A 19,753-nucleotide genomic window follows, 5' to 3' on the forward strand; every position below is an offset into this window, starting at 1 on the left:
AACCTTGGGGCATGGGGAAGGGAATAAAAGGAATGCTGGGGAAAGGTTTTGGTGGGGCTAGAGGAGCCCACCCCTGTGAATCATCTGGTAGTTTCTAATTCAAACCAACAAGCAAAGTCAAAACTAAGGCACTACTTCTTCAAGGGAAAGTGAAATTTACAGCAGAGATCGCTTCCCTGCATGTAGAGGCCAACTTAGGTGGAAGAAATAAGATAGGATTGAACACAGGCCTTACTTACTGTGTAGACATTTCTGATTCCCTATCATGGTAACTCCATTTCCCTTGAAGTTCTGGTCCCTCAATTTTCTCTAAAAAATGTGGGTGAGAGGTTAGCTGGAGGATCAAGTAAAAAAAAATCAAGATAGAAACTCCACAACGAAGTACAATCAACACAAGATAAATGGGAAAAACCTCCCCAAGATTTTAGATATATCAGTTAACTAACCTTTCCAAAGGAGTTTGGCCATAATGGGACAGTACCTGTGGAGATAGGGAATGGCTTCCCTGGGGGGAGAGGGCAAGGGAACTTCAGGAATCCTAGAAATGCTTCCCCAGCCATAGGTTTCATCAGATTTCCAAATGGGTCCATGACACAAAAAAGATTTAAAAACCCCTGATTTAGAAGGAAAGATAAGGAGCTCTGTTTTGTACATGTTGAGTTTTAAATTCCTATGGGTCACTCAGGCAGTTAAGGACACCCAACAGGTAAGTAGGTAATGTGCTTCTTGAACTCAGGAAATATATGAGGACTAGGTATAGAACTGTTAGTCATCTGTAAACAGATAATAACAATCCATAAGGATGATAAGATTACCAAAAGAGAGAGTGTAGAGAGAGAAGAGAAGAAGACCTAGAACAGAGTATTAGAATTGGGTTTGCTGGAGTCAACTCAAGCTCACTTGAGGAAGCTGATTGTTAAATTTTCAGTGTGAGCATTTACATTTTAGACATTGACAAATGCTACAAATCATGTTGTTTATTGAATAGACTTAAGTGATTGAGATAATGTTAATAATGATGGTGTTCACATTCCCCACTCCCCCCTCCCCAGAATTGGCTGTTAAATATTTATTAAGACATTGCTGATTAGCATACAATAATATCTAGGGGCCGGTTATGGATAATTATCTTGCAAAGATTACTAAGAAAGTGTGACTAACCAAGTAGGAGAACCAGGAGAAGGCAATCTAATGAAAAATGAGGAGGTAATATCCAGGAGGAGATACATACTTATAACACACATATGTATACACATACATACACACTTAAAAAAAATTTAACAAGGCAGATCCTAGGTGAGCATGGCAGGTCCAGGCCTCCTCTCTCCCTACCTGCCATGGAGGCTGACAGGTCTGACCTCTGGGCTTGTGCTGATGTTGATTGAGGCCTGGATGCATGAAGTGATAGGCAAAAAGCAGGAAGTCTTTACTCATTTATTCATTCCACATCTATTCCACAAGCATTATTTATTGTTTTATTAATATTTTATGTAACAATCAGAGACAACAACAATATAACCCCTGGCCTCATAGAATTCACTTTCTACTGGGGAGAAACATATGTGCACATAGGATCACAGGATGATAAATTTCAAGCTAGAAGGGACCCTAAAGGCTATATATAGTCTAACCTAACTCATTTTACAGATGAGGAAACTCAGAACAAAGGATTTGTTCTATGAAGTTTGGATTCAGTCAAAGGGCTGCACTTGAGGACCTAGAGGGCCACATGTGGCCTTGAGGCTGCAGGTTCCCCACCCCTGGTCTAAAGACACATAAGTGGTAGAGGGCAGAGCTACTTTCTGATAATTTTTTTAAAAAGCATTTTATATAGCCTTAAATATTTTCCTTAGACCAAGTCTCCACATATGTTTTTGTGTGTTTTTAAAAAATATTTATTTTAGACAAATGCTGAAACTTAAATACATAATATGAAAAGAAAAAGAAACATTATAAACTTAAATATAAAATAAGAAAAAAACCAAAAAATGTCATATGCACAGCAGAACATAGGAGCGGATTCAAATTATATAGTGATAACTTTTCATTTAAAGAAAGCCTATATATTAAATACTGTTCATTATGTTGAAAGTTGTCCACCTTTTCTTTGCTTCCTTGTAGGTTTTCTTTTGTTCTCTACTGTATACTTTTTACTTTGTTCTTTTTTTCTCCCTCCCTCTACCCTACCCACCACCCAAGGCTACAGTTGAGCATTGGCTATATTTATAAGTAGGTATTGATACATACATACACTTATACATACACACACATACACACACACACACACACACACACACACACACACACACACACATATATACTTTCCCTAAAAGATTCTACTCCTAATCTTTGTTTTTATGTTTGTGCATATCTCTTTATTTTTCCTATCTGTTCTAACTCTTCTACTTTTCTTCTACCTGCTACCTTACCCTCCTATTACTTAACCTACCCCTACTGGAGCAATCCCTCCCTTATCCTCCCATTACTCTAAATCTAAACCCCCTTTTATATCCCCTTTTTAACCTATTTCCACACCCTCCCCACTAAAGGTTCCTCCTTTATCCTCTCCCCCTCCCTATCCCCTTAGAGTTTTATTTCTTTCTAAATTTAGAAGATTTTTATACTCTTCTGAATGTGTATGTATTTTCCCCTCTTAAACCCATTCAGGATGAGAATAGGTTTCCAGAACTAACAGCTCCCCTCCCCCATCTAATTCCTCTGTATTGGTTCTTCCTCTTGCACCTCATTTGTAAAAGATAATTACTCTTTTAGCTGTTCTTGAATGGTTTTACTTTTTGAAGGCCTACCGCCCTCTTCCTTATAAGTTACATAATTACTAGTAACAATCTTAGACATAGGTTTTATATTTTTCATACATAAAAGGTAAATTCTATCCTTATTTAGTCTCTTGTAATTGGTCATTGGTATGTACCTTATATTTTTCTTGGCTCTTGTATGTTAAATCTTCTATTGAGTTCAGAGTTTTTTGTTTTTTGTTGTTTTATTTTTAAACAAAGACCTGAAAGTCTGACAATTGATCAAATGTCCATTTTTTTTCATTCAGAGTTATGATTAGTTTTACTGGGTATGATATTTTTGGCCAGAAGCCCAGTTCTTTTGCTTTTTGATATAGTGTTCCAACACTTGTGATCTTTTAATGTCACCACTACTAGGTCTTGTGTGATTTTAATTGTAGTGCCACCATATGTAAATTGTTTTTTTCTTGTTGCTCATAATATTTTGTCCTTGATCTTGGGGTATTGAAATTTGACTATAATATGATTATAATATGAAATATTGACTATCCTCATAGGATCTCTTTCAGACTAGTGGATTTTTTTCTATTTCTACTTTCCCCTCTTGTTCTAATGCTTCAGGACAATTTTAAAAAATTATTTCTTCTATTATTGTGCCAAGATTCTTTTTTTGATCAGAATTTTCAGGTAGTACAATTATTCTTATGTTTTCTCTTTTGATCTGTTCTCTAGATCCTTTTTTTTCTTATGAGATGTTTCACATTCTCTTCTATTTTTTCATTCTTTACATATATTTTTAAAATTTCTTCATCTCTTATAACTTTGCTGGCATTCCCTTGCCCGATCCGATTTTCAAGGAGTCATTTTCTTCCTTAAGATTCTGGATCTCCTTTTCTTATTGGTTGACTTTCTTTTCATAATCTTCTTATTTTTCTTTTTAGTTTTTCCTCAATCTCTCTCATTTGATTTTTAAAGTCTTTTTTAAGTTCTTCAGTGAATTCTTTTTGGGCAGGTGACCATTCTGACATTCCTCTTTGGGGTAGAAGAGGGTTCTTTGCTTTAATGTCCTCCTCTGAAGATGAATCCCGATCTTCTCTATTCCCAGCTCTCTATGGTTGGATTCTTTCTCCTTTGCCTGTGTATTTTTTTGGTAATAATTTAGTTTTTATAACAACTGTAGTCCTAGGGTATGGGGGGATGGTGCCTCTAATCCTCTTCAATTCACCCTTCTGACTTTGAACTCAAATCAAACTCAAACTAGCCTCCTGTAAGTGCCCATAGCAGAGGCATCCCCAGCTTCAGCACTCACTGGGCATGTGCTGGTTCCTTCTTGCCTGACCAGCTCTCCACAGCACAGCTGAGTCTGGCATTGCTGGTCAGAAGAGGCTCTCCCAATCTTCTCCAGTTCAGACACCCAACTCCCGTTACAACTCCAGGGGTAAAAGTTCCTGTGGCTGGGGCTGAGGCAGGCTGGAAAACCAGCCAACCCCCGCAGGGCTTGCCTTTTGTTGTTTAAGCAGCTTGCTGCTGGTTGTTAAAGCAGACCCTAGCCTGGAGGAGTTTACTCTTCACCAAGAGGAAATCTTGTCCAGGATTTTTCTTCAGATTTCCAATTGCCCCAGGAGACCCCTCTTCTGCCCCTACTCTTATTTGTTCTCAAGGCTCAATGTTCACCTAGAGGTACTTTTTCTTTTATCTCTTTTGTGGAGGAAAATCTTGAGATCTTGAAATTTTCTGACCTACTCCACCATCTTCCCAGAATCCTCCCCCACAGAGACACTTTCAAACTCATATCCTTTATCTCCAAATCCAGTGTATTTTCCAGTGTACCACAACACCTCTATAAATAAGTACAAAATCTATACAAAGTAATCTGAGAGGAAGGCACTGGAAGGATCAGGAAAGGCCTTGGCAGGAGATGGCAATTGAGTCATTTGAAGGAAACTAGGGCTTGTAAGGTGAGGAAGATGAACATTCCTGGCATGGAAAGAACCAGTGTGTGTGGAGATAGGGGATGCTTTTCTTACTGAACATTGGTTCAGTAAGAGAAATAGCAAGTAAGAATGTTTGGCTAAAATGTTCAGTTTGTGAAGGGGAGGAATGTGTGACATGTATACTCCTGGAAAGGTAGGCTGGAGTCAGATTGTGATGAGCCTTAAGTGCCACAGAGAGGAGTTTGTATTTTCATTCCAGAGTTGCGAAGAGAGGGGCAATGGGAACTAACTCATTGACCAGATTCATACGAGACTGTGTGTTGTGAGGTCGCAGAAGGGAGTGCATGCTGGTGAAGGCACATATGGCTCTCGCCTCTTCTCTGTAGGTCAGCCAGGGTACTAGTTTTTACTTCTTGTGCACAGGGTACAGAGAAAGAGGGTTAGGGCTGTGGAGAAGCAGGAGATTTATGGCAGCCCAAGAGTGAGCTGACAGCTGTTTCTCCTAAGGCCAATAGGATGTTCCCCTGTGCCCCATCACTATGGAAGGGGTGCAGTTGTTCCAAGGGTCCTTGAGTCCTCCCCACAGCCTCTGTAATACAGCCCTGTCCTCTACCTGAATTGAACAGGTGTCAAGTGAAGCAATATCACAGACAGCAGAATCCTTTCTAGAGCCTGCTGCTTAGAGGCAATTCCCATGCTTTCCCATTCTTGCCCCTGTCCTCAGCTGTTATCCTAAATATTGGAGACTACCCTTCCCGAGGGGGATGAAGCCACTGTGGAAGATGGAGGAGATGAGTGAGTAAATGATTTAATGACAAAGTATTAAACACTTACTGTGTGCTAAGCTCCGGAACTCAAACAGTTCTTGCTTTCATGGAGCTCACATTCTAACAGGAAGAGACAATACATATAGGAGGGTTCCATGGCAGGGCAGATTCCATCTGAGGTGGCTGGATGAGAAGAGTAGAAAGGAGGGCTGCTCTTCTTACATTTCCTTCCTTTCCTCCGTTCCCTTGGCTCCTAGGTCATCCAAACCTCATAAAGTATAGATGGGCCAAAGAAAAGGGTGACATGGCTGCTCAAACTACTTGTATGACTGAGAGTGGGAGTGAGAACTTACTGCTGAGAGTCACAAACTACCACTCTCCCCAGCTGAATTGCTACTTTATTCATTGAAACAAGGGTTTGTATAAAATGACATCAAAGGTTCTTGATCCACCTCCACCAGTTCTAAAGACCTGAGTTCTAAGGCTTCTTAAATTTTTTCCACTGGAGAATCCCATATGGGGTTGCAACCCCAGTTTAAGAAGCGCTGTAAAATCTAGTATTATCTCTAACAGTAACCTGGCCAAGGCATCTTATTTGCTTCAAACCAGGGCCTTACCTTTCCCTTTCCCCACTGTCCCAAAGGGTTTCTAAAATGCCTTTCGTCTCTAATGTTCTTTGTATGTGTAACATCTCAGTAGCTGAAGATTGGTGGAGTGAATAGGAAGTAGCTTAGGCAAAGACATGGAATTGAGAGTACAAGAGGAATGAATGATAGGAAAAAAATATTGAGCATTTACTGTGAGCCAAGCATTGTACTACACATTTAAGATACAAAATAGAAAAAAAATGCTATCCCTGCTTTCAAGGAGCTCATAGTCTTATTGGGAGAGACAATGCATAAAAGAAAGTTCAATGGCAGGGGTACTGGAAAGGCCTGGAAATCCTAAGGGCTTGGCTGTAAGGCAAATGGCATGTCCCAGGGGTCATTAGGTTACATAATTAGGCTAAATGACTGTGCTGGGGAACTAGGTAGGGCAGATGGTGAGGTCTGTCTGATTGAAAGAAATAGAACTGTTGACTCCCATCTCATCCAACCCATCTGAGAAGTCAAATAGTTCCCAAAAGGGAGAAGAAAGGAAGGTGGGAGAAAAGGAAAGTGTTGGCAGATCATACAAGCTTTATCCTACATATTGCTGCCAAATTAATATTCTTAAGACTTAGGTCCTACATGCCACTGTCCTGCTGAAAAATCTTCAGTGACTCTTTTACCTCTAGAATAAGATATAAATTCCTCAGCCCTACATTCATATCCCTCTCCAATATTACTCGTATCTACCTTACTAAACTTATTTCACATTGTGGCCACTGAACACACACTGCATTCAAATCAGACTTGCCTGTTAGTCATTTCCTGAACTCAAAATTCCATCTCTTGTGTTTATGCCTTTGCACAGGCTATCCAACCCCTCTTCATATCTGCCTCTAAGCATCCCAAACTTACTTGAGTTTCAGCTCATGTGCTGCTTCCTAATTAAAGCCTTTCCTGATATCCCTAGTGCTAGGGTTCTTTCTATTCTCAGATTACCTAGTATTTTATCTGTGCATATGTTGTGACCTACAGTAGAATATAGGTTCTCTGAAGTCAAAGACTGTTTTACTTTTTTGTGTTTGTATCCCTAGAGTCTAGCAAAGCACCTAGCATGCAGTAGGCACTTAATAAATGTTGAATTGAATGTAAAATTGTTTCTAGTATATAAAACCTATGAACCTGTTTTCCCTGAAGAGCCTTCACTTTTGTTATCCCTCTCCTCTGTATGATACTTTTCGACTGGAGAACTATACAATCTAGCATTTAATTACATTTTGCCTTGTATTTATTACTTCATATCACCTCTGTCCTCCTCCTTTCTCCAGCCTCCCTCCCCCAGTTAGGTTGTCAGCTTCACTAAAGTGGGCACTATATCTTATACCTTTTTATTACCTACAGAGCCTGGCATAGAGTTGAATACAAACTGGCTATCAATACTATAACTGGTCTTGATAATTAATGAGACTTTAAAACAAAGTCTTGCATACAATAAATATTAATGTTCTTTATGGTCCCAGGAACAATATTTCAGTTATCTCCTCCCTTCTCTGTACCTGGAAAAGAGTAGTTATACTATACTAATAGGGCCACTGGTGTACATTGGTGCAGGAAAGCTGAAGAAATCTGGTTGAAAAAGTTAAAATGTACCACAAGGTGGCATCCCAGTTTCATGTGCTTAACTTCTATTCTTTCCTACAGGACAAAATACTAATTGAGATTCGAATGGAAAAGCTTCATAAGGATAATGTCTGAGGTTTAATGCATCCAAAAGGAATAGCAGAGATTCTTTGTAGTTTCCTGCATGCTACTTATTGAAATTATAGGTTTATTATAAAACAAGAATTCAGTTGATTGATTCATGCATTTATTCAATGATTATTAGTTTATTGCCAGACCCAATTCTCAATATAATAAATATATTATCTCAGGAAACCCATTAATATGGCTTGAAAAACAATTAAAATGAATATAAAGCCAGTGTTTTCATTCTCATATAATAGTATAAATAGCTAACCTTTGTATAGTACTTTAAGGTTTGCAAAGTGCTTTACTTATATTATTTAATTTGATCCTCTCAACAATCTTGTAAGGTTGGTGCTAGATTATTCAACTTCATTTTATAGATGAGGAAACTGAGGCTTAGAAAGGTTAAATGTTTTGCCCTAGGTCACACAGTTAGGAAGTGTCTGAGGCATGATTTGAACTCATATCTTTCAGACTCCATGTCTAATATTCTAAATCTGCAATATTATAGCTTTTATTCAATTGAAGAAATAACTTATTAAGCACCTACTGGGTGCCAGACATTGTGAAAAGATAGAATGTTCTAGTTACTAGGTGATGTGAAAATTATAGGCAAATATGCAGGGTCTGCTTTTTGAAAAATGGAAGTAACACAGTAATCGCATACCAATCTCATTTCTGTTGAGTGAAACTTAGGAATCTGTATTTTCAAAATAGTACAGCCTAATTCCAAACATTCATTTTGGAATTCCACTTAGTTTATTAGCACCACACTAGACTAATTTTGAAGAAGAACTAGAACCACAGAATCATGGCCTTTTCTGAGTTGGAAGAAATTTGTGGACCTACCTAGCTTACTCATGGTGCAATCTCTGTCATTTAAGAGTATAAAAGAAATATGAGAAATGGCTTCCTTTATGGTTAACATATTCATGACAAGCAAGCTTTGCATACCACCAAGCTGAACACAAGAATGGGATATGTGCAGTTAGATCAATGACAATTAGAATCAATGCCTAAGTACAATTAATTTCACCACGATGTCTTTAGCATCTGTTCCATCCTTTTCATCACCTCTACCACCACTCTAGTTCTGGACCTCATTACTCTCATTTGGGCTCTTGCAATAGATTCTTAATGGGTTTCCATACCTTGAGTCTTTTTCTCTTGAAACTCATTCTACCTATCATGTCTGGATTAATCATTTTATTTAATTTCTATTTATTTATTTTTTTTTTTGGCTAGGCAATGGGGTTAAGTGATTTGCCCAGGGTCACACAGCTAGTAAATGTCAAGTATTTGGTCTGAGGTTGGATTTGAACTCAGGTCCTCCTGACTTCAGGGCCGGTGCTCTATCCACTGTGCCACCTAGCTGCCCCTGGATTAATCATTTTAAATCATAGCTCTGGATCCAGAGGACATAGGTTCAAATCCCACTTCTGGGCAAGTCAAAAACCCCTCTAGGCCTCAGTTTCCTCATCTGCAAAATGAGGAGGTTGGGCTAGATGACTTCTGAGGTCCCTTTCAACTCTAGCTCTATGATCCCATGTTAGTCTCTTGCTCAAAAACTTTTAAATGCCTTACAGAATAAAGTCCAGAATCTTAAATGTGATATCCAAGGCCCTCCATTATCTGGACCCAATTTATTTTTTCTAGGTTCCTTGACCATGACTTTCCCTCGTGTATTCTAAGCTCAAATTGGGCTACCTGAAGCTTCCCAAATATAACCTGTACTTTTCTGTCTCCATGCATTTACTTATGTTCTTCTCAAACTTCTTTCCTCAATCTTTGCCTATCAAAATATTACCTAATCACCAAGGCTTGGTTCATATGTCACCTCTTCCAGGAATCCTTCCTTTTCTGCTCCCCAGTCTCCAGCCAGAATTGATTTCTTCTTAGACTATGCCCCTATAACTGTACTTCTATCTTGTATTATAGGTACTTACGTAACAATATGCCTTAGCTCCTGTACTAGACTGTAAGCAACCGGAGGACATTTCTTGTTCCAAGTGTCCAGCCCAAAGTTTCTTACATAATAAGGACTCCATCAATGCTTGTCATGTTGTTCATTTGGCTTGAAGGGGTGAGTGGAGGTGGAATGTGAAACTTACTCAAGGGAGTAAAGTCTAAGTAAAACAATGTTGAATAATGGAAGTTTGTTTTGCATGTCCTATAAATGTGAAATTTAATTTTCCTGAATTTAATTATTAAATATGAATTTCAGAATTGTTCCCAAATGTCTTATATGCAGAAAGAATAAATTAGCCAAAGGCAGAAACAAAAAACTTGATTATTTAGTTTAACTATTTAGTCATTCATTAGCTTTGGGGATGGAAGTAAAGCCAAACACTTAGTCTACTAACACCTTTCACAGTGAATAATTCTAACTTTTATATGTACAGAAATAGACAGCAAGGAATCTGAAGCCTAGCAAAAAAAAAGTAAGAATTTTAGAAAATCAGGTATATTTGTGAAGGAAAAAGAAGAGAGGAACCATTTGTAAAACTTTCTCACAGGGTCATACCCTGAAAATAAGCAATTAGTGTGAACTTTTTTTCTCCTTTTGTCTAGAGTGCCTCATAGGCAAGGCCAGCAATCAGGCTGCTAAATCAGAGAGCTTGGGGAAGCAGGAGAAAATTTATTTTTATTGAATTATTGCTCTTCTGTTGTTTTGTCTGTGGCTACTGCTTTTGGGCATCCTTGGAGTTTTGCCGGTCACATAAAAAGAGCTGCTCTGGCACGAGAACTGGTCAATGTGAGCTAGATAATTCATGGATTTATGACTGAGGCCAGTTCCCATGATCAGTAGTGGGGAGCATGAGCTTGCTGTTGTAATCCTCATTATCTTGGTCAAGCACAAACTGCCTTAACACTGTTTAATGATTCAGGAGAAACTGACTGGTGGAAACCTTTCTTTGAGTCTTGAATGAAGGTGAATGGCAGGTAAGTGCTCTTTTATTGTCAATATAGATGTATGTTTGTAAACAATAGTTGATCCTATTCCCTGGCAATTGTTACATATACATATCAGGTTGCATTTGAATAAAAATAACAAGCTGTATGTGTGTGTGTATATGTATGTATATATAATATATGTGCATATATTTAAATTATGAATGGTGGCATGAATGAGCATATAGTATAGACATTTATACACATAATATCTTTCTCCCACCTACCTCAAAGGATTGTTGTGAGAATCAATGGAGTCATATAATTTTAAGTATTGTATAAATCCATAAGACATTATGAAAATGAGATACTATTTAGTGTCATATTATAGAAGTATAATTATTCTTTTTTAAATGTAGCATGAGCGTTTTAGTGATTTTTAAAATCAAGAGTATGTGTAAACCCAATTGAATGTGAGCTCCTTGAGGCCCAGGGGCCTTTGAGAGACTATGTAGAGGACCAGTGTTTGAGGCAGGGTGACCTGGGTTCAAGTCCTATATCTGACACAGACTAGCAGTTTGACTATGGGCAAGTCATCTGACCTGACATACAGTAGACGCTTAAATGCTCATTGATTTTACTTTCAGTGTCAAGCATCAATTTATATTGGGGTAAGGAATTTTCATACTGTCCTGTATGAAATCCCTGTCCTGTATTCCTGCATACCATCTTCTCCCAAATTCCTATTACCTTGTATAGACCTTAGCTTGAAAAGGCCAAGGACTCCCACTACATCCTGGGCCACTGTCCTGATCCATATCTGGCCACTGGACCCAGATGGCTCCAGAGGAGAAAGTCAGACTGGTGCCTTTGCACAGCCTTTCTTCACTTAAATCCAATTCATTTGCATGTCATGGCATCACCTCCCTAATGTCATGGTCCTCTTTGAGAATGAAAGACAAGCAGCAAGCAACCTTGTATATAGCAAGTGCTTAATAAATGTTTGTTTAATTGAATTGAAAATGTAACCTAGATGTCTTCCTTTCATGCTATCTCAGGATAACATGGACCTCAAAACTTAGGAATGCAATACCAAAAGCCTCCTTTATACCATTATGTTTCTGGTTTTTCTAGTTCAGTGAGTTAACAAACGAAGTTGCCCTATGGGAAGGCCCAGCCTTCCCTCCCACTCTCATTCCTACTAGATATATTTAAGCTAGAAATTAGGAGGATTGTTAGAAAGGTACTACTAGTAGCAAGGACAACTCTTTATTTTATTTATTTCTCAGGGCATCACTAATGGGTATATTGCTGCTAGGTGGCACAGTAGATAAAATGAAGAATTGGAATCAGAAAGATCTGAGTTCGAATGTGGCCTCAGGCACTTACATAACTTTGTGACCCTGAGCAAGTCACTTAACTTCTCTGTGACCAGTTTCCTCATCTGTAAAATGGGGATAATAACAACTACCTCCAAGGGTTGTTGTGAGGGTCAGATGAACTAACATATGTAAAGTGCTTCACAAACCTTAAAGTACTATGTAAATGCTAGCTTTTTTTTGGTTATTATTTTTATTTGTGGAAAGGGTAAGCAGAGAGCTTTCTATTTGTTATGGAGTCCATTTTTCTGAAATTTCCTATTCATTAACCATATAGGTCTGAACTTTCAAAGCTCAGGAACCATGCTTACAATTTATTTAGCATGGGATTATAGAAAAACGATTATATTCCATAAGAACAAGTTTATATATCTTACATATACAGGGCCCCAAAAGCTATAGGAATTGACCTTATGCAACCTATTGAGACATACAAGTGAACTTAACACCAAAAGAATTAAATGTATGTATATATTTAAATATATGTATACATATCTGTTTAAATTTATTTGATATATGCAGACAGCTGTGGCACCATGCATAGAGTGCTGGATTTGGAGTTAGGAAAACTTGAGTTCAAATCCTACTTCAGTCACTTCCTAGCTGTGTGACCCCAGACAAGTGACCTAACCTCAGTTTGCTTCAATTTCCTCATCTATTAAATGGGGCTAATTATAGCCCTGATCTCCCAGAGCTGTTATGAGGATCAAATGAGATAATGTATGTGAAATACTTGATAAAACCTAAAAGTGCTATTTAAATACTAGCTCTTATCATGTGCATATATCATATATTTCAATTTATTTTTAAAAAGTAAAAGAAATTTCATGAGTGCTGATTGATGCTTGGTCAGAAATATGCATCTTGATCTTCTTCCTTTTTCATTTGAGTAGTTTTATTATTAATAGATTTTTCTTTGTTTTTTTTTCTTTAATAAAATAAAGGCTATACCCATCCTTGTAGGATACATAGAGAAGACAACCCCATATAATTCCAAGAACACAAGTCATGTTGGGATGTTGATAATACTTTGTCTGGGAGTTGCTTTCCTCATTTGTCTCCTACTTCTGACTCCAGACTCACTAATCATATATTCAAAGTACTTTTACTTTGTAAGTCTCATGGCCAAGTGAAAACATAACCTTAGCAGACAATGTGTTATATTCTCCTATTGACTCTGAAACAAGTTGAATGGTAAAAAGCTATAAGATTCTATAAGGGTGACTACCCACTCAGGACTTCAAGGTCTAATGGATAGTTAAGAAAGGGTCATCTAATTCCTTTTCAGCAACAAAGACAATAAAAAGGTGAGAAATTTACACAAACCACCATAATAATCTGCTAATAGATTTACTTTAATGGGCATTTTGATACCAATGTCTTTACAAACACACTAGTCATCATCATTGGCTTGGTTTACCATCAATGGTGCTGGAGAAACAATCCTTATATTGGTGGCTGAACAGTGATCCAAATCTAAGCATTGGCCATAAGAGGCTGTGTCACTGAATGATATATATTTAATGGTAATATTTTGCATATAAACAATGTTCAGCACAATCCTTGTTTCATTATCAGGAGCAACATAGTTTCTATGTCCAAACTTCTAATTGCAGCTTCAGATAGCTATGAATGATCTGGGGTAGTATGATATTAAAAAAAAAAAAAGACATTTCCAGACTGAGGGCCCCGTACTTCACAAAGTTATTTGCATCTATTTAATACAACTTATGGTTGAGCTGACATGCTATGGGTTGAGGTCAATAGTTGTTTTGAGATCTAATTTAGACATATCAAAGGAGATATGAAAGTTAGACTTTGGATCCTATGGATTAGTAATTAGATAAAGTAAGTCCTGAAAAAAGAACTTGCTTTGTTTCCATATAGGTCATGTGAAATATGGAGGGTGCTCAATAAGGGGATAAGTGCTTTCCCAATCAAGGGATCTTATAAATAGTCTCGAAATAACTAGGAGTGTCTGATTGTCCAACGACTAGGTAAGTATTATGTAAGTACTGAGATTTATGGCAAATAAGAGGCATAGACAGTTGTGTTTACCAAATACCTTCAATCTCTATTTCCCAAGTAAGTAGGAGTAAGTTGAATACAGAATGCCTCTCCAAGGTGGCTTGAGGTTCTCAGTTAATGCTCTGGAAAATACAAGACTCAATCAGAAGAGATTAAGAGACTTCATTGTCAAATGCCAAGGCAGCTTTGATAAATGGGTCCCACACCAGTTGAGTTTAACCTTCTGACTTACCTTGCCCATGATTGGTTTTGTAAGAGCCATGGTGCTCCAGGATATGCAGGATTCTGTGTGAAAAACAAAACAAAACAAAACAAAACAACAACCTCCAAATGTTATTGGAAACATTCTTTGCACAAAGCAAAAAAGGAAAATTATCTACCACTGACTCTCAGACTAGTGTAGAAATTGAAGTCATGCACAAGTCAAGATATCACGACACCAGGTTAAAAACCTCCTATTTAGATGGTACCATTCCCATTGAATCAATGTTACATGTCATGACTGTTGCTTTTGATGATGGAGGAAGTTAGGTGGCACAGTAGATAGAGTGCTGGCCCCAGAGTCAGGAAGACTGGAGTTTAAATCTAGCCTCTAGCCTGTGTCTCAGTTTCTTCATCTATAAAATGGGGATAATAATAGCACTACCTTCCAGGATTATTGTGAGGATCAAATCAAATAATATTTGTAAAGCATTTGTTACAGTGCCTGACATACAGTAAGTGCTTAATAAATATTTTATTCCCTCCCTTCCCACATAAATCTTTGCCTGTCTCAGTTTTCTAATCTGTAAAATGGGAATAACAGAACCTAGAGTTAAGATACGTAAAGGACTTTGTAAACCTTAAAGCACTCTATAAATGCCAGCTCTTATTATTACCATTGTGATTGATTATCTGATATCCTAGATACAGCAGACATGGCCTTCTTGAGTACAAGCTTCAGTACACTAGAGATTCAATAGAAAAAAATGAAACTGAGTTGGTATAGCTGGAGTGTAAACCTAGCTTATGTGCACAAAGAATTGCTGTGCTCTAATTGGCATACTGATGCCCTTTGTGATGCTCATTGTGATTTCAACTCTTCATGTATCCAGTTTGAACTTGTACATGCGTATCCAGGTCATCTGAAGGTTTGGATTGAGATGTAGGCCTGGTGTGGTTGTCTTATTCTCTTAATGATAGGCCTCCAATTCCTAATATACCCATGTGGACAGCTTGGTTTGTCTTCTGAAACAAGTACAAAATGTAGTTTGAAGGATTATAAATCTGTGTGTGACTGGGTCTGACACTCCCTTGAAATATACTCTTCATGCTAAAGCAAGTGAACGTAACTCATCTGATATGGGTCCTATTGCTAGTAGGAGACCTTCATCTTTTATCTCTCTGGGAATCTCAATTAAAAGTTCCTCATAGTAGAAGAACATCTTGACAGTGAGGGCCAAGAATTGGTCAGATTGGCTGGCACTTTGGGCACTGCTGATTCTTTGTTGTTAAATCATTTCATTTGTGTCTGACTCTTCATGACCCCATTTGAGGTTTTTTTTTTTGGTAAAAGGTCTTCTAGAGTGGTTTGCCATTTCCTTTTCCAGCTTATTTTACAAATGAGGAAACTGAGGCAAACAAGGTTAAGTGACTTGCCCAGGATCACATAGCTAGTAAGTATCTGAGGTCAGATTTGAACTTAGGACTTCCTGACTCCAGGCCCAGTGCTCTATCCACTATGCCACCTAGCTGCTCCTACTAATTGTATGTAGCACCTTAGTATCCTCAGACAGGCTATATATCTGTACCAGAGCACTTGGTACACATGCTCTTTTAAAAGGCTTTTTCTTGCTGTATTCATAGAAGTAGTCAGAGGCCCAGAATTCCTCAGGCTTGAGGTCATGCCCAGCAGGAACTGCAGCTCTTTGTAGATAATTGCTGTAGCATAGGCTGATTTTCTGTTCTCATCTCATAAACACTTAATCAAAATAGTCTGATTATCACCCTGTCCTAAGATGACTTCACCTTCTGAGAGCACTAAGATCTCACAGAAAGATGCCAATATTGTACGAAGTTTTTCTTCATTGCTTCCCCTATCATCTCTGCTTCTTTAAAACACAATGTAATTAATACGTTAGAGACAAATCACTTAGTTGTTTCAGTGGGTTAAATCAGTTCTAAATTATAAATGGAGTAAAATAAGGCATTGAAATCTCGGTATGGAAAGAGTGGGGTGACCCAAACATTTTATCAAGCTCATGACAGAAGGGATATTAAAGCCCTAGATGCAAAGCATTACACCATGATGAATAGTCCAAGTTGATCACAAAGGAACATGACCTTGAAGCTGCCACTGACATCATATCCAGAAGATAATTAAAAGTTGTTACATTCACTGTCATCCAGTGCATATTCATGTAAGGGCATAAAATGTGCTTCTATACCTTGGAGGCCTCACATATTACTTGACAAATTTACATACAAAGGAATTGTTTTGAGAAATACCTTCTCTTTAAGTTTTCTGTCTTTCAGAACTAGCACTATGATTAGATTATTGGGAACCAGTATCCTAGATAGGTAGTCATAAGTAAATTTATATTATCTTTAGAAGCAGCTAGGTGGCAGTGGATAGAGTGCTAGCCAGGAGTCAGGATGTAGTTATTATTGTTGTTGTTGGTGGTGAGTTATTCAGTTGTGTTGGACTCTTTGTATAGCACACTAGGCCATTTTATCCTCCACTATCTCCCTATGTCTGTCCAAGTTCATGTTCATTGTGTCCATGACACTCTCTCTTCCTCCCATTCTTTGCTGTCCCCTTTTCCTCTTGCCTTCAATCTTTCCCAACATCAGGGTCTTTTCCAATAAGTCCTGTCATCTCATTATGTGGCCAAAGTATTTAAGCTTACACTTCAGCTTCAGTATTTGACCTTCCAAAGAATAGTGTCAATTAATTTCTTTAAATATTGACTGATTTGATCTCCAAAGGACACTCAAAATTCCAGCACCAGCATTCACACACAGCCTCAGACACTTGCTACTTGTGTGATCATGGGCAAGTTACTTTTTAACCTCTGTCTGCCTTGGTTTCCTTGACTGTAATACAGAGATAATAATAGCACCTCCTTGCCAGTGTTGTGAGAATCAAATAAGATAACTGTAAAGCACTTATCACAGTGCCTAGAGCATAGTAAATGCTATATAAATGTTAGTTATTGTTATTATTGCTGTCATTTTTATTTAGTTTTCTCCCTATCAGGGCTTTGACAAAGTAACCTTCACTTTTGCAGGGTAGGTATTGCCTGTATTCTCCTACTTATGCAGAATCGTATTCGACTGTCCAGTCTTGGTGGCATTCTATTCATGTTTTAGTCACAATCTCATTGAAATCTGGTTCTAAATCTAATATAAAAACCTTCAAAAGCCCAGCTTTCTGAAGGTCACAGTATATAATATCATGTAATGACTATGTGTATTGGTACAGTAGAGCAGATGAGGAGTCCATGGGTGGCCACTTCTTATGCTTTGATAAGAAAGGCTTAATGATAAAAATGTGCATACCCTTTAACCCAGCAATAGCATTCTAGGGCTGTATCTCAGAGAGATCATACAAATGGGAAAAGGACCCACATGTACAAAAATATTTATAGCAACTCTTTTTGTGGTGGCAAAGAATTGGAAACTGAGAGGATGCCCATCAATTGGGGAATGGCTGAACAAGTTGTGGTCTATGAATGTAATGGAATACTACTGTGTTATAAGAAATGATGAACAGGCTGACTTCAGAAAAACCTAGAAAAACTTGTATGGTCTGATGCTGAGTGAAGTGAGCAGAAGCAGGAGAACATTGTATACAGTAACAGCCACCTTGTGTGACGACTAATATTGATAGACTTAACCCTTCTCAGCAATACAAGGATCTAAGACATCTCCAAAGGCCTCATGATGGAAAATGCTATCCACATCCAAAGAAAGAACTATGGAGTTTGAATGCAGATTGAAGCATACATACTATTTGCCATTTTTTTTCCTTCTGTTGTGTTTTTTTCCCTTCTTTCTGGTGGTTCCTCCCATTGGTTCTAATTCTTCCTTACAACATTACTAATGTGAAAATATGTTTAATAGGAATGTATATGTATAGCCTATATGAGATTGCACACCATCTTGGGAAAGAAGGTAGGATGGGAGGGGAAAAAAAATTTAAAACTCAAAAGCTTATGGAAATGTTTGTTCATAATTCAAAATAAATTAATTTTAAACAATAAATAAATAAAAAGAAATGCTTAATGATCTTTCCCTGGAATGCAAAACATAGTTGCTCCTGATACTGTCTGAGATAGATTCTTCTAAACTGAGTTCCTGATGTTATGTTGATCTCTAGAGGGAAAATATCTTTTGGGCAGAGGCAACCTCAAGAAATTTAGTAGAGTGGTGAAGAGCAAGATTGCCAAAGTAGGGAGCATGGAAGTAAGCAAAGAGAGTACCACATTTCAATGAGGTCATTTGAGTTCTTTCATAACCAAAGTCTTTGTGAAAGTAAATTTAATTCACTGTCTAGAAATACTTTTCATGCTGTTGGTTGATGGAATCAGCTAGAACAATGATCTCTCTTTAATTGTCTTTATAATTGGCATACCATGCCTTAAAAGGGTATCAGAAATCGCTGAACCCATTAAAAGTTGGCATCTTGACTTGATAGCATCAACCAATGCTAAGTGATTTTAAGTAATAAGGCATTTGTGTTACTTATTAGTTACTACCACAAGGGAGTGGACCAAAAAAAGCTCAAGATCACCTATTAATGTTGGCTCTTGAGTTTAAGGAAGATAAATCAGTGTCTGAGTTCAATGAAAATGATTCCCTGGACAAGTAATTTGCTGGCAATATATTTCTCAAAGTAGCTCCTGGTTTGGGGATCAGTTAAGGCACTTCTGATTATAAGTTGTGGCTGGTCAGCAAGAGATTCTAACTACACTGTTAAGTACTTTAGTTGCCACTAAAGTGATGATGGGCCCTGGAAATAAAATTCAAAGAATCCCTGGCTTCCTGTAAACTTTGTTGTAATGCTTTGACTTCAGGTGAGATGTCAAACCAGTGAACATGAATCTCACATCTGTGCCAATCAGAGGTCTCTTAAGTAACTGGTCAGATCTACTAATATTGGCTTTTGTGTTTAATGAAGGTGTAGAAGTGGGTGCTTAGCAGCCTTATAAAAGTTTCAAATTTTGAATGTTGTGATTTGGTTTTTCAAAAAGCAATATTTAGATCCTATATCAAATCCATTTTGTAATTTGAAATTTACTGTATTCCTCACTTCTTCCCCATCCTTCTCATTAAAACTATCATAAGGTCATTCTAATGATGTTAGTGCTGGAGCATGCAACTCAATTTTACTTCATGGCCCAGCGTCATCCACAAACCAGAGCTGAGGGTAAACCTTCCATTCCCTTTATGAAAAATATTTCATAAACTGAAACAATGTGAACTAGCCAGCTGTATAACCTTCATGTTCCCCCTACTGCCTTGTCTCTCCATACTCTAGTCCATTCTGAATTGTTATCAAATTGACCTTCCTAAATCACAGATCTATGTTGCTTCCCTATCCAGTTAACTACAGTGGCTTCCTATTGTCTCTGAAATCAGTCAGTGTTAACATTTATTAATTGCCTATGGACCAGGCACTGT

The sequence above is a fragment of the Phascolarctos cinereus genome, unplaced genomic scaffold (assembly GCF_003287225.1).
Source record: "Phascolarctos cinereus isolate Bilbo 61053 unplaced genomic scaffold, phaCin_HiC Scaffold_5;HRSCAF=322, whole genome shotgun sequence".
NCBI lineage: Eukaryota > Metazoa > Chordata > Mammalia > Diprotodontia > Phascolarctidae > Phascolarctos > Phascolarctos cinereus.